Below are 15,895 nucleotides of genomic sequence, written 5' to 3'. Positions count from 1 at the left end.
ATATCCTGCATGCTGATATTACGCAAGCAAATGCACAAAAACGACAATGGATGTGTATTTAGATACCTACTTGACCTTAATTTAACCGTACATAAAGGAAATATTAGTGTGAGGATCCTGACCTCCAAGTTCAATTTCTCAGCCAATCCCATGGTGCACCAGACAGCTGTCATTCTAACGTCTGTGATGGATAACCTAAATGGAAATTCAGCCTACAGATGTATGGGTTTCCTCCACCTGAACCATTTTATTTATCAAAAAGAAAGATTTTTGACTTGTGGCCTCAGTCAATCAATAACTAGAGTTAAAGCCAACTTTTGTTTAGTAGGTTGGGCTTTTTCATACCTTTTTGTGGCAGAAGTATCTGTAGAGTCTTATTCGTGCTTTCCAAGTCATGGAGATGTCTTAAATTAGCTAGCTGTTTTAAAATGTAGTATTTTCTATCAGTTCTCCTGGGAGTATTGCGTACATTGTTCTTGGTGCGACCAAATTCATGAAACAGTCCTGACAAGAACTACCTCTTTGCAGTTTATTCCTCCACGAGGTACACAATATTACCGGACAGTGAAAGTACATTCGGGGGTAAAGAGGAGGGGTTGGTTTTTTTATGTTTGTCACTATTTCAGTTTATGTGGTAGTGAAATTTGTATTGAGGCCCAAGGACCTTGACTTGTGAACTTTAAAATAAGTCCTTGAGCCAGAGTAGACGTATGTGCAAAGTTTATAGAAAATCCCTTTAAAATCATGATATATGATGTTTACAAGCAAGAGGGCTAATAACCTTGAACTTTAAAGGGGAAATATTATGCAAAAATCACTTTTTAAGGCTTTTCTACCCTGGTCTGTCCACAGTCCTCTGAAGTACCAGAAACCCCCCCACCCCCACACCCTCCGCCCTGTCAGAAAAGGTGTGCTGAAACAAGCCGTTCTCAGATTTTCCCCTCATGATATTATGTGGGGAGTTAGCCCTGCCGCCATGTTTGGGTTTGCCCTCCCTGCTTGGAAGAAAGATCTGCCTGATCCATGAGAGCCACATCCTTTTATGGAGAGGGGCGGGGTCAGGGGCGGAGTCAGAGAGCTCATTAACATTTAAAGCTACAGACACAGAAACCGCTCATTCTGAGCAGGGCTGTCCAGGGGTTTTTAGACATGCACAAGTCCAAAACTGGAGTGTTTTTTCAGAAACAAACTTCACAGGCATGTTTTGGGGACCTCTGAGAACAATGTAAACTTGTCTTAAAAGGATAAAATATGTCCCCTTTAATTTCAAAATCTAAGCAGTTGTTGCACCAGGCAAAGTGTGCAAAAATAGAAGAAAATCCCTTAAAGTCTTGAGATTATCGCATTCACAGGCAAGGGATGAACATGGGCCCAATGACCTTTGGTCTCCAAAATCTAATAGGTCCTTTCTTGAATCAGAGTGGACATTTATTTCAATGCTTCTGGCCTTGGTTATTGCCTGTTTGGAGGCATAAAAATATCAAATAGATTATGTACCTGAAGGCAGTTGTGTTTTTAACAGTTCATATCAAGTTTTTATGGCTGTGACTCTCTCTCAGCTCGCAAGAAAACGTTACATGATGATGGCAAATGACTCATCCAGCAGCCCTCAGGGTTTTCTACATTAGAGCTCCTTCTTTCGCTCATGTCCCACAAAAGTAGATATTAACTTTTAAGCGTTATTTTCAAGAGTCTTACAGGAGACCATAGATCTCAGATGCCACCCTAACTGTTACAGTGAGACGCTGTCTCTGTCAGAACAGATGGCCATGATTTGCCAGTGAAACGCATTTCCACTTTCATAACACTTCATGAATAAGAAAAAAAAAGTCAGAGATTTAATCCTGGGGTAAATTATGTATAGACCTGTTTTAGAAGTAGATACACAGACGTTGGCCTGCTTTAGCTTCACTAGCTAAAGCTAATATCGCTACGCTATGTAGTTAACTATGTAACTATGTAAGCTACATAGAAAAAATGTAGCTTCACAGTTTACATTAGTTTCGTAGCTATGTTAGATATCTAGGAATTTCATGAGCTTTACATTTAGCAGCATTCCTTCATTATCTGCGTCGCTTATGGAGCTACTTAAGATGTTTGCTGTGTTAGAATGCTTTCACGGAGGACAGGCCCTTTCTCCTGTAAGCAGACTGTTAAGCTGGCTTTATTTAATGTTTTGTAATCAAGCTTTGCAGGTCAAATTTTTTTTTTTAGATCATTTTCTGGGCTTTTTTGTCTTTATTATGATAGGACAGCTGAAGAGACAGAAAACATGGGAAGAGAGAGTGTGTGTGTGTGTGTGTGTGTGTGGGGGGGGGGGGGGGGTAGGTGCCAAAAAGCATCTAGACTGGGAATCTGTCTCCATGACCAGTGCATTGAGGACTACAGCCTCCATTTATAGGTCCTGCTCTATCCACATAACCAAACTGGTATTACAGGTTTTTAACTTTCATCTTTTCTTGGCCTAACCCTTGCCTTTTACCTTACCCTAACCTAAGCGAAAGTTTATTCTGGTCTTGTTTTGAAAGTTTTAACATGTACAGTATGGCTGACTTAAAACAATTCTCCGTTTAAAAATTTTTGAATTACCTACCAAACCTGTGGGACAAATAATAAATAAATGAATTCCTTTAGTCTTGATGATTTCTGTAACCCTGAGTGACAAAATGTAAGGAAGGTTGACGTGTCCCTTTGTGCACATGCGATGATCTCACCTATAACACAATCAGCTGTCAACATTAATGCTCTCTTCTGCACTAATAGCGCCAGTCAGAGAGGAGGAGTGGGAGGACACTTGCTGCGTTTTTGAGTGTTGGAAAATGAGCGGTGTCTTAATAGAATTCACCATGATGTCTTTTCCTAAGGTGTCACACACGGACACATACACACTGAACACAAAAACACACAACCATGCACACACAATCACTCACACGCAGAGAGCTCGGGGAAGTCAGCAAGTCTAATTGAAAAGAACCAAGCAGAGAGGAATCTGATAGCTGTGGTTCGGCCTGAGGGGGGAGGAAGACGGAGAGAGGGAGGGAAAATGACGGGAGGTGAGGAATAAAAAAGGGAAAGACACAGGGATGAGGTGAGGAGACAAAGAGCAGGAGAGAGACGATAAAGAGAGAAAAGTGAGGAAAATGAACAGGAAATGATGAAGACAGCAGTCATGGAGTGATGGCTGGACTGCATCATTCTACTTTCTAAAACTCACTCAGGCCATATCACTGAGCTGTTTTTACACAGAGAGGATCTACAAGAGCTGCAAAACAGGCTGAAACCTGTAATGATTAAAAATAAAGTCAATGCAGAAGCGCAAAAAAAAGTCTGCAGTTCCTCGAGTGTCCACATGAGGCTATGTGCAAAAGTCCCAGAAGTCCTCTGTGACGGCTGTATATTACTCAGCCATTTCAATTCAATTAAGCCTACGTGTTTGGCTGACTTGGCTGACAGGTGGATGTATTGTGGCCGTTTTTTTGGGGGCCTTTTTGAGACAGCACTTCCAACATTCAACCCCCATCGATGAGCTTCCAAACTCAGCTTTAGAAATGAAAGAGTGGTTCTCGTAGGCCTCATTCCCTGACTGTTCTGAGAAGGAAATAGTTCTTTAAACCTTCTAAGTTGTTTTTTTCTAAGCTGATATAGTGTCTTTGCTTAGGAAACTAGAATGGCCGTCTGAGGCGGCAGACCCAGGCCTAGGCGCGCCTCCGAGGAACTCACGCTCCCATTGATTACTATGGTGTTCAAAAAACGAAGTCAGAGACAAACCGAACGGGTGTGCAGATCATCACTAAAATCTAATTGATACTTCCCTGTCACTATCCCAAAATTCCCTGAAAGTTTGGTGAAGATCCGACTTTCCATTCTTCAGTTATCTTGTACACATACAAACAAAGAAACAAACAAGTTCGCAAATTGAGTCTTTCCAGTCATTATTCAATGATATCGTGGTAATTTGGTGTGGATTTACCGACATATGAAAGTTTGGTACAGTTTGGTTCACATTTCATGGAGGTATGTGCTATATTGCAAAACGCTCCCATTGATTACTATGCTGTTCAAAATTTCAAAGACTGAGAAAAACCGAACAGGTGCGCAGATCATCACTAAAATGTAATCGATTCTTCCCTGTCACTATCCCAATATTCCCTGAAAGTTTGGTGAAGATCCGACTTTCCATTCTTGAGTTATCTTGTACACATTCAAACAAACAAACAAACAAACAAGATAGCCCACTTTGGGCTTCCATACTTTTCACTTTAAATTTCACCATGCAAGGATTAATTAATGAGCCTTGCATATAAAATACTGTTGCAGACCCTTAAAACAGTTTGGCAGGAATGTCCACAGGGATGCCGTGTCTGAACCCATATTTGGTATTTATACAACAGTTGACAGAGGTGTGTACACTCTTGTATTTTAACAGGTTCTTCAATATTTTTAGCATCATCCCTGTGCTGGTTATAAACAAGTTATATGTGTGTTTTCATGGTGCAAACAAAAATTTCTGTCAACACAGTCTGTGTTTGTTGAGTGCTGACTCAGTCAGAGCTGTCACTATTTCCTCAGCTGTCTCACTTTCTTCTGCTGTTGCACATTTGTCTCATATTATTGACTTTTTATGTCTGGCTCATGTGATGTGTAATCATTTTTTTCAGTTGTGACTGACAGCCTGTATACAGTTACTCACATTGTCCATCCATCATACACAGAAAAATAAACGGCCAACAGCTTGATGCCAAAAGGTAGGTTTGTTTAACAAATGACTTTGGAGGATAGGGTTTTTTTTATAAACCTTCCTTTAAAGGCTTTGTGAGATATCAATCCTTGATGTTTTTGGTGGTTGTAGTAAACCTCACATTGTCTGGTTTTAGTCCAAATTAAAGGGATATTTCGGTATTTTTTAAGTTGGGTTGTACAAGGTACTTGGCAATAATAGAAGCATTAGCCTCCAGTGATTTCAGTCTCGGTTGCCCCCCTCAGGATGGCTTCCTATGGCAAACTAGGCTATACAGCATAACAGACAGGTACACTTTCTATGTGTAATTTAGCATGTTTTAGGTAAAAATTGACAAAAATCAATGTTTGCTCAATCATGTGCTATATTAACAGGTTTTGAAGTGTTCAATTTTTTACCCAGAAAGCCCCTGTGTTTGGTACTATTTAGCAATGCTAGCTGTGTCTACGGCTACATGCTTTCAGGGCTTCGTCAGAAAAAAACACACTGAATTAAGCTCAGACAGAACTAAAATGAGCTATTTCAAATAGAGTGGCGATGATGTGCATTTATTGTGGATACAAGGGGATACTTTTCGCACGATATGTTTGCCTGAGGAAAACAATGTGTCAGCCTTTTGAAGTGGAAAACTGGGCTGAAATAACTAGTTTTGGATTAGTTATTTGTTTCCTCTGATGAAACCTACAGACCCAAACAACAGATACGCTGAAGCAGAAGAGCATGTAGCTCGAGGTGGAAGCCTGCATAACAAAGTAGTGCCAAATACAGAGGCTTTCTGGGTGAAGAATACAAGACTTCAAAAAAGTTTGATGTAGCCAACATTGTATTTTTGCCCATTTGAACCTCAAACTCACTCAGTTACGTGGAGATTGACTGATGCTCTTTGTACACTTTTTTTTTTTTTTTTTTTTTTTAAATAAATTGCCTCTTAAAAAAAAACGCTCTTATGTTTTTCTCATCACTTTCGTTCATCTTTTTTTTAGAGCAGGTTCAATTTTGGGTGGGTTTTCACATCTGTAAATGGATGATTGATTCTTTTGTGAGGAGTTAAAGAGCCACAGAAACTGCTTAACTGTTTTTTTTTTTTTCTCTTCAAAGAACAAAACCACTTTATGTATGAATTTTTGCAGTGAACACAAAAATAAATACATGGGACTCAGTGTGCAAGATTTGAGAGTGTGACTGATTAAACTGTGGAGGTTAAAGGATGAGTTTCTTATTTTTTGTCTCATGTTCATCCCTTGTTTATGTTTCTGTGAATCACACTACCACAAAAAGCCCCCCTGTCCTTTATTTCAACTGCCACTGTACTTTGAGTTGCACACCTTTAAGCTACATACAGCTACTGGAAATCTGGGGAGTCATTTTTCCAGAGTTAAAAATATTTTGAGTGTATTTATTACCACTGCCTGGGTTGGAGCAAAAACACAGATGAAATTCTGCTGGAGTAAAATTTTTACCACAAGCAATTTCTTTCAGCCGCTATCTCACAATGCATTGGAAACAACTGGCTGAGAAACAACAAAGGTAAGTGCCTTTTATTATCTAATTTGGTATAAAATATCAGTTTAGTTCATAATATAATGCACATAAAGTGTTTATTGTGTCAAGTCTATATTAAGCTGGATCTAAAAGGGTTACTGTCCCAAGAGTTTAATGCACAGTCAAATGCTGTTTATATGATTCTCTGTGTTTATATAATGTATTTGTGTTGGAGAGGTGACTCTCTCCCTCTCTCTCTCTCTCACAGCAGGATGGTTTGTGAGGGCAGGAGCACCAGAGTACTCTACAGCTTCCTGTGTGGTCACCCAGCCCCTCTTCAAGCTTTGAATTTTGTCATTTTTGCCATTGATTTTTAAGTGAGATTTTTTTTTCCTTGTGTAACACCTTTTTGTCCTTCTTTTTTGCAGTGCCACTGTTTCTCTGCTCGTGCTTCTGCTGACTACCATCCAGTACACTGACCATTTGCACTATAGTGGAAATAAATGTTTTTCACCCTACTACCTCATCTTGTGTTCTGCATCTTGGTCCTATATTTGTCAAAAAAATTTTTGTTTAATTTAAGAATACAAAGTTTTATACTTGTAGTCAATACAGCCAAAAAAACAAGCAGAATGAGAATTATCTATTTAGAATAAAATGCAGGTCTACATAAAGTGGAAATTAATCTGTTTAGAAAATGAAGTGTTACCAATTTCTATAGGGGGAAAACTGTTCTGTATGAATAAAAAAAATATAAAAACATATATATATATACAGTGCTTAACAAATTTATTAGACCACCCTAACCCTAACCAAAGTAAGGTTATGCCACAGCTGTCCTAAATTAACAACATTGGTAATTACCAAAATCATTTTTAATGTTTCTACAATGGTTAATACACCAACATGTAGAAGCTCTTTAACCCAAATGATATTTTTAATGCTAAAATATAATTATTATTGTCATCCATGAATTTTCAAATTGACCGATTTACAAAAAAACTGAAAAAATAGTAAAGCACATTAATATTTCTTGATTAATATGTCAAATTATAGTTATTTACTTGCATTCCTGAACAGAAAAATTAGTTTTAGTGGTCGAATGTTATGCTTGATTAATTTCTGATTTCTCAGAGAAGCCCAGTGAGCCGGCTCAAATTTGGGTGAATTCAGTTTGAAATCCCTCATTCCTGTTCAAAATGGTCAAATGTTGAGAGTCAGCATTGAAGCACTTCATGATGCTGGATGGTCTCAGACAAATATGAAAGGTGGTCTAATAAATTTGTTAGGCACTTTATATGAAAAACAGCATTGCAAAGATTGAATACAACATTGCATTGAGTTAAAAACAGCTCTTTAATAATAACTATCTCAGGTATTACTCTGTATTGAGTAAAATTGCTGTTAAGTTGTTATTATTTTGTTCATCATGGAGTTAATAATCATCATTTAGAGTTAACTAACAACACTTTTTAAAGTAAAAAAAACTGAAAATGTACTCCGCAAGAAGGGTGAATTTAACTTTTCATAGACTGGGACCAAATTTTACATATTTAACAGTACAGTTTTATTCAAATTTAGTAATATTTACTCAGGTAAATTTACTCTGCACCAGGCAGTAGCTCCAGTTTCTTTAGTTTCTTTTTGAAGTGCATCAACATTTCCCTCATTACTTTTTCCCTGTCATTTTTCTAAAGTTTTTAAAGCAGAGTCTTTAATGGCAACAACTCACCATGACAAAGGATTGAAAAGGAGTTAGTAGCTCTCAGTTTTTTTCCCTTTGTTCTACCCACACACACACACACACACACAGGGATGGACACAAAGTTTGGATGTCAACACGGCTAATGAGAGGTAAGAATAATTTGTGTTACTGAGATGTAGCAACAGCAGAGGACCCAGAGTGAATTATATTTCAACCCAAACAAAAGGCCGAGCACACACGTATACACTCACACGCAGCATGCTCTTTGTCTTGTTTCCACCGTCTTAACTCTCACATGTAATTAGCCTCAGTCTCCCTGTCCGCCGCAGATACCGATAGCACACAGGAGGGGTTCAGTGGGTGGGTAGGGACAGGGGGGGTCCGAGCGTCTCCAGGGACAGGTTATGACAAATAAGATTAATGTGTCCCCTATTTCCAGACTGGTGCACCGGCCTCTCTGATGCTCACACACACAATCACGTCACAATAAAGCACACATACATGCCTCCTTGATAGCCTTTTCTCTCAGGAGAGACTCCATATGGGGACTGGAGTCGACTGGGACTGTGAGCGTTTCTCTTTCTCTGGGACGTCACTGCTCTGTTTTCTCCTTTGTGATCATGCACAACTACAAAACAATGAAGTCAAAAGATGACAGTTAAGTCATGGTACCCTTTAGTCTTATAATCATAATGAGAAGATTATAAGACTATAATATAAGATATTTACAGATCTTTTCAATACAGACAAAGTGCTTGACATATACTATAAAAGCAGAAAGCAAACAAAAAAATGGCTGCCTTTTGAATTTGCCTTTGTCAATATTTATACTAATGAGCAGAAATATTAAAATTCATTTAAGGGAAAGATATTTTTACTGTTTCAGTTACAAGGTGAAAGGAAAAATTTTAAATCCATTTAATTTTTCTTGTAGCCCATGTATGTTTTAAGGCTTTATGTTATTAACACTGTTGTAAAAAGACATCAAACCGGGCCAGAAAGTTAACGCTGTTGCCTGGCCACAAGAAGGTTACTGATTCAAATCCCAGCCAGTGGTTACAGTGGTAAACTTTGACGTCTATACTTAAAACGGAAACACTTTTTACTAGCTCTTTTATATCCTCAAGTGTACAGATAGCAAGTGCAGTCATGTATTGTCAGCATATGTCTGGGGTTTCCCCCAACATGTAAGACGTGTTGTCTTCATTTGTTTCAACTCCTGCAACATTTTGATCTGTGAGCTGGTCTGAGCTCTGATGATGCTGTAAGAGAGGTCAGTGAGCATGCTGCTGACTGCTGATCTAAAATGTGTGTATGTGTGTGTGTGTGGGTGTGTGTGTGTGTGTGTTGCACGAAGGAAAGCCATCCTCGCACGCACATAAAACGCTGCTGAATTGATGGTGGCCTCCTCTCACCTCTGACCTTGGCACTTTCACTCCTCCATGCTTGAGTGGTCATTACATATCTGCAAGACAAAGAGGAAATCTGTCTCTGAGTCAGTGAGAGAGAGAGAGGGAGAGGGAGAGAGAGAGCATTAAGGACAATTTGAAATTATATCCTCATCTGTAGGTTTAAATTTGATGAATCTTAGTGTTTATAAGAACATTTCAAATAAAAATAACCATTAAAATATTCAATATTTACATCATTAATCTGTGGGTGACTTTTTTTGTATTAGATTATTTAAAATGCCTGCAGATGAGTTTCCCACTATGAATCCTGTGGTTTTTGAAAAGCAGCACCCTGTGTGAAGCTAATAGAACAAAGTTAAGGGCTGGGAACACATTCACCCAAGTGTTTCTGTCATTTGTACATTTGCTCAGTTTGTCTCAACTCCAAAAGATTAGCCTTCATGTTCAACACCTTTTATTACCATTGACCAACAATCCCCAAGTTAAGTATCACAATATGTTAGAAATATTTTGTAACTGGATTCCGGATGGAAAAACAGTGTTGACTGCACCATTTATAAGGAATGTCAAGCACAAACTTTTTAGTAATCAGGAAAACGAACAGACTTTGAAATAAATGATCTGTAAAAATAAATAAATGTAAATAACTATTTAAAGTCATTATTTCATTTAGCTGTGTTTTAGCTGTCTAAACAAAAATAATGAAAAACGTGATCAGCTGTTTCTAACATACATACAGTACACACACTGCCGCGTTCAACACATCAACACTAGCACTTAGCTTCATGTTAGCCCCTTAGCTAATAACATACAACAGCCAAATAAAACCCTCCAGAGAAAACACCAACAAACTATTACAACAAATGGCCAACCTGCAGTCAGTTCTCACCAGACACCACATTAAAACTCAGCATTTCATGAAAACTGGGGTCTTACCGTCTTATTCATCATAGGAAGAGGAACTCAACTGCAGCCGCTGTTCACTTAAAACTAAAATATCCAACCAATGGTGGTTAATGTGGAGAAGAGAAACATAAGCGTCCACTGTGAATACTTTGGTGCTGTCCTCTAGTCGATGGATCGGCTGAAGCAGAAGTTCAGCTTATGGCTGCTGCTTCATGATAATCTTGCTAATCTGTCTGCAGCCCTCCAGGTTTCACCTTCATTATATCCACCATTGATGATTTAATCAAAATCTATCCATACAGTAATTTTTCTGCATAGTTGTCTGTAGTTTTAACATCATTGAAGATAGTTTGCATGACGTCCTCAGTCTTGATCTCATGAATATTCGCCTCAATGCCTTAATTAGCCATATGCTAGCTAAAGTGTTGGGTATTTAGCATAGGTATTTAGCCTAATGTTAGCTTATCTGCTCATACTCCCTCAACAAATGATGGCGTGAATGTTGCTTTCACACGCGCGCTGTGTCTCCTTCTCTAATATTTTTGGTCACTTTTCACAACAAATTTCATAGTATTTACTTCAGAACACACTTTACCTAAGTAGTGGAAAACTTATCCAGCAGTGGATGTGAATGCTTGCCCGACACAGAAACAGTAACCAAGGGGGGCGGGGCTTAGCGGAGGGCATACTCTGCTTGTTTGTTGTTGATTTACTTGACTGTGTCCACGCTGTCTCCTTGGTTCATATCCAGCCATTTTTAAGAATGTCAACCATTCTCTCTCTCGTTTCTCCCTCTTTTTCAAACACACATTTCTCCACATTTTGCTTGTTAATTGTTTGATGTAATTATTTCAAACAGTTACTTTTTAATTGTCATTGATAACAACTGATGCAGTTTTGTTTAAGAAACTCTAGATTTAAAGAAAACTCGTCTGTGGTTATTGTGCATGTACACTGTAATATTTGGCTGGTGAGAAGGTCACACCTATTTATTCAAATACCAATATTTATTTAATACTTTTGCTCCTTTCTGGTTGTTGTTCCTTATTTACCGAGTGATGCCACGAAAATGTTTAATCTTGTTAAATACATTTATTTATTGATATAAATTATTATAATCATAATTATTAATATTTTAACAATAACAAAAACCTGGTGTCATACCCCAGCACTGTCTACTTTGTTTCTTTGTTCTAAACAGACAGGTTCATTAGACTAAATTATGTGAAACTAGGCACAATTCTTAAAGGATTTTGCTCACATTTTTGTACCTTTGACATTCTCTGACCCAGAGGTCTCCAACATTCAGCTTCCAAGCAAGCAAAGCCTCACAGCTAGGTTTTTCTCTAGCTTGACATAAGGTTAACAGATGACAGACAAATCCCCTTGAAATCAGCTCAATGCACCCTGCTAGAACTTTCTTTATTTCAGTAAATACATAAATGTCCAACATCAAGATATATGATACACAACAAAGGTGGCCATGATATGAAAAAACAGAAAGCAGGACGTTGTTTTCACAAATGTGTATGTGTCTGATCTGTGGAAACCAGAGTTCTATACTCACAGTAGGGCCAGTTGCTGAATCTCTGCTGAAGCACCCTTGCCCCCCCAGACCCTGCCGGCCTGTACTCACATTGCTCCGGGCCCAAACTGGCCTGCACACAGATAAGTGAGCAAGTCCTAATGTGACACACTGTGTACAAGAGGTGTGGCCTCAGTGGCTGTATCGTTTATTTCAATACAAAACTTGTGCAATATGATGCAAGTAGCTTTAGGCCTCTTTCATTTTGTAAAGTTGTGCTCTGATAAAAAATAAAAGGCTGGAGACCCGGGTCCAGCCTAGCATGAACCCACTCTACCAGCATTTCCCTGCACAATGAGGAATGCAATAAGGCTGCCTGACATAATGATGAATCTTAAATAACTTGTTTACTCAAACAATCTTTCATAATTTCACACATTTACAAAAAGAAACAGTCTAATAAAGTTTTAGTTAAACAAACACATGACCCCTCTAACAGCTGGGTCAATCTATACCTAAAGCAACTAAAATGTATGTAAGTGAACATCAGTGTGTAAGATACAGAGCATGAATTTCATCTCGCTGTTAAAGTTCAGGCTTTGTTGTGTTTGTGTGCATTTGTCTGTAAGTTCAGTGTCTGTATGTGTGCGTTTCAGCCTCAAAGGTATAATTTTTCCCCTTTGTACTCCCGCTGTGCTTCTCGCTCCCACAGATCAGAGCCTGTACCCCCAACCGGGACAATGAGAGAGTGTGTTTGTGTCCTCCCAGACTGTGCATGTTGTAGAAACCCAGGAGACACACATAAACCCCATGGGATCACTGACACACGTATGCCAAAAGACCCCCAAGAGAGCCAAAAAGCAGGAGACAGACAGACCAATGAACAAGTGGAAAAAGTTTCCAAAAATCCACACAACTCAGTCTTTGAGTGATGGGTGAGAACACATTTTAATTATTGTAGTTTTAAAAGTATTGGCAGAACCGACAACGGCCAGAAGAGACGAGCACAAGGATGAGAAATATGGAGCAAAATCAACAGCTTCTGAGAGCTAATTGGATTAATAGGAAGCAAAATGAATGTTGGATGATTTGGTGTACAAGTGTTCGTGTGTCTGTGTAAAGCGACAAAATACAAAGAAATAAAATTGAAACAGGTTTATTCAGGCTCGATGGGAGAGAGAGCGAAAGAGAGAGAGAGTGAAGGCAAGAGGAGGGAGGAGGACAAAAAGAAAATGATCAAGGGAAGAAGAGAAGGAGAGACTCTCTGTCCTGTCCTGAAACTAATTGGTCCAGGATTAGAGGAGATTATATATCAAAAAAATACAGAAAAATTATACAAAGCCTTCCACAGGCCTGGTTTCCATGGAGATAGTCTGCTGTGCAACAGTGCAAAAGCAACAGGGAGAGGAAATAAAAACCAGTTGCTGTCTCATCACGTGTTATGATTACTGTTCAAAGCTAAGTTTGTCACTAACTTTAATGGAGTATGCTCTTTTAAGAGTAGATGTCCAGTAGATGTCACACTTAAGCACTCGTCTCCTAGACCAAACTAAGCAGTGCTCTGCTTACCCTTCTCCCCCCTCTCCTTCCTAAAAGTTCAGACTAAGTGCAGCCATTTGTAGGACTGATCCCCATTCAAATCCACAGCATAAGTTGATTCATTATTTCTCTAAAGAATTTTAGACCAAACAAAGTCTTTTACTCAGTTTGGTTGGTCTGCTAATCTGACACGCCAGATGGACTTGTTTCACACATCCATCTGGGGAAGCTTCAATAGGAAAAATCTGAGAAAAGGCAGAGGCTTTGAAAACAACTCGGAGTACGATTGGATGAACGTTCTGTCTGTCACATCTCTACGGGCCAATCAAAGCAACAAAACATGTGATGTAGCCGCTATCAAGCTGTGTGTGCACAGCTACAAGGAATAACGCGAAACATGGCGACTATAGACATGTAAGTACTCCACTTTTGTTGTTTTTGCTGTTCTTCTTTTAATGCAGAAATGTTGTCAAGTTCTGATAAAACTTACATTTTAGCAGCATCCACGCTGAGCTCTTCCACCATAATTGCACCGGCCTGTTGCTGCTGCTTACTTACGTCACGTCTCTGCCATGCCTGAAAGTACTGCCCCTCGTCGCTGATTGGTCCTGTCACTTTCTAACCAGGCCCAAATGGTTCAGATGGGAGCTTTGCAAGAAACATGGAAACAGGCGTATCCATCTGCTTTGCAAGGTTATTGGTCTGCTGGTTCTTTTTAAATTGTCCTCTTGTTTTCTCATTCTGCCATGTTGCTCGCCCAGAGGCAGGGCTGTTCCCCCTCCCTCACATGTATAATACCAGAGGATATCAATATTATTTTTTGCTATGGATGGTAAGACCCATAAATAAATTGTCAGAGCACTGTAATGTATTTTTATTTTGTGTTATGTTATTATCACCTGTTAAAATTGATAGTAGTGGGATCAGCCATGTGGAAAACAAAGCCTTGGCATGCATGACAATGTAGAGGCTTGATCTGGAGTGGGCTCTGGAGGAGATTCTTAAACAAAGAACCATAAAACAACAGAGGGACTCATCCTCCCAGTCGCCATTGCAGCACTTCACACCAAGGTGTGAAAAGGACAGATTCTCCTCTCTCATTGAGGGAGACAGAGGGAAATCCACAGGGTCCTTATGATGTGGCACAGGTTAAGGTCCTTCCTCCACTGCCATATCGCCACCACAGCAGCTGACTATAATTGTGTTGCTTAATGCTCTCAGCTTCATCTAAAAGTTTGGGAGTGTCAGCTATCAGCTGGTGGAGTACAGAGTTTTCTTTCCTTCCTTTGACCTCATTTGGACTGAGATCAATTAGATCAACTGACTCTTTACAGAGAGTCCTCTACTAATGGTCACCATGTGTCAGAATGTAATAATACGAAGTCTGACTGAGGGGCTTGGCCTGGTGTAAAAGTGCTGTCAGCTCATACCATCTATAGAAATATAAGCAAGGACAGTCTGTTCACCTATTTTCTCCCAGTCATTTAGCCTAGGCCAGTAGTTCAACTGGTTTAGTCCAGGTCCCAAGTCTGACCTATAACCGTTCACAAGGAAGAAAAAATGCATAAATATGGAGCCTAAACATAACCCTGCTGATGTACAGTTCCTAAGGCAACACTAAAAAGTTTTAGACAGCACTTCAAATAAATAAGTACTCATACACACATGAACACAGTCTTCCTGCTTTATAAGAGGATGTGCTGCCATAAAATCAAGTTTAATTGCTTGCATTAATCACCAAAACATTCAGAAGTGGGAGGACTGTCATCTCTGCTTCTCAAGCCACTGCACACATCCACAGACAAAACACTAACAATCTCATGATATTTGCAGTCTTTGATATTTAAAATGCCTTAATGCCTAAATAACTCTGTTTCGATTCAGAAACACTGAGAATCCAACGAGGGCAAAGGTGTAGAGAGAAACAGAAAGCTCCTGGGGCCGTTCTCTGAACAAGAAGAGTGCTTGAAAAAACTTAAATTATCCGCCAAGGCATTTTCTTGTCTCAAACCTTAAAAAACATCTGCTGTTAATTAAAAACAGACTGCTACCTTTCAAAAAGCAGCTGATACTCGTGCTGTTTACATGGATGTGATCTATAAGAACTGAAACTGCTGCCTTAGGCTTTAATAGCAGCTTTAAAACATGTCAGCTGTTGTTATTTTTTTCTTCTTTCAATGTCATTCTGCTGATTTGTCTGTGAAGACTTCCTGTCAGTCTTACCGGCTGATCAAACTGGCTGGGACATCAGGATTTTACTGTTTTTTTCCCTCATTGCCTCTGAAATATTTCCCTCAGTTTTAAAAGATTCAGACACCTGTGCCTGTTAAGAGTATAAAAACAAGTAAGATTTTGTTAAAGTGACTCAGGAACTCGTTATTAACCATTTAAAGCTCTCTGCATATGTCTTAACCAATTTCCATTCCAACATGTCCTTTTTCTATTTGTCTGTTTGTAAAGCACTTTGTGCTACATTGTTTTGTATGAAAAGTGTTATATGAATAAAGTTTGATTGGTTGATTGATAGATTGACATCCCCAGTCTTACAAGGAATCCTGCATGATCAGACAAGTTCATCTTGCTGGATA

Source organism: Cheilinus undulatus, linkage group 16, assembly GCF_018320785.1.
Source record: "Cheilinus undulatus linkage group 16, ASM1832078v1, whole genome shotgun sequence".
NCBI lineage: Eukaryota > Metazoa > Chordata > Actinopteri > Labriformes > Labridae > Cheilinus > Cheilinus undulatus.
The sequence above is the reverse complement of the archived record's forward strand: the minus strand, read 5'-3'. Positions refer to the sequence as shown.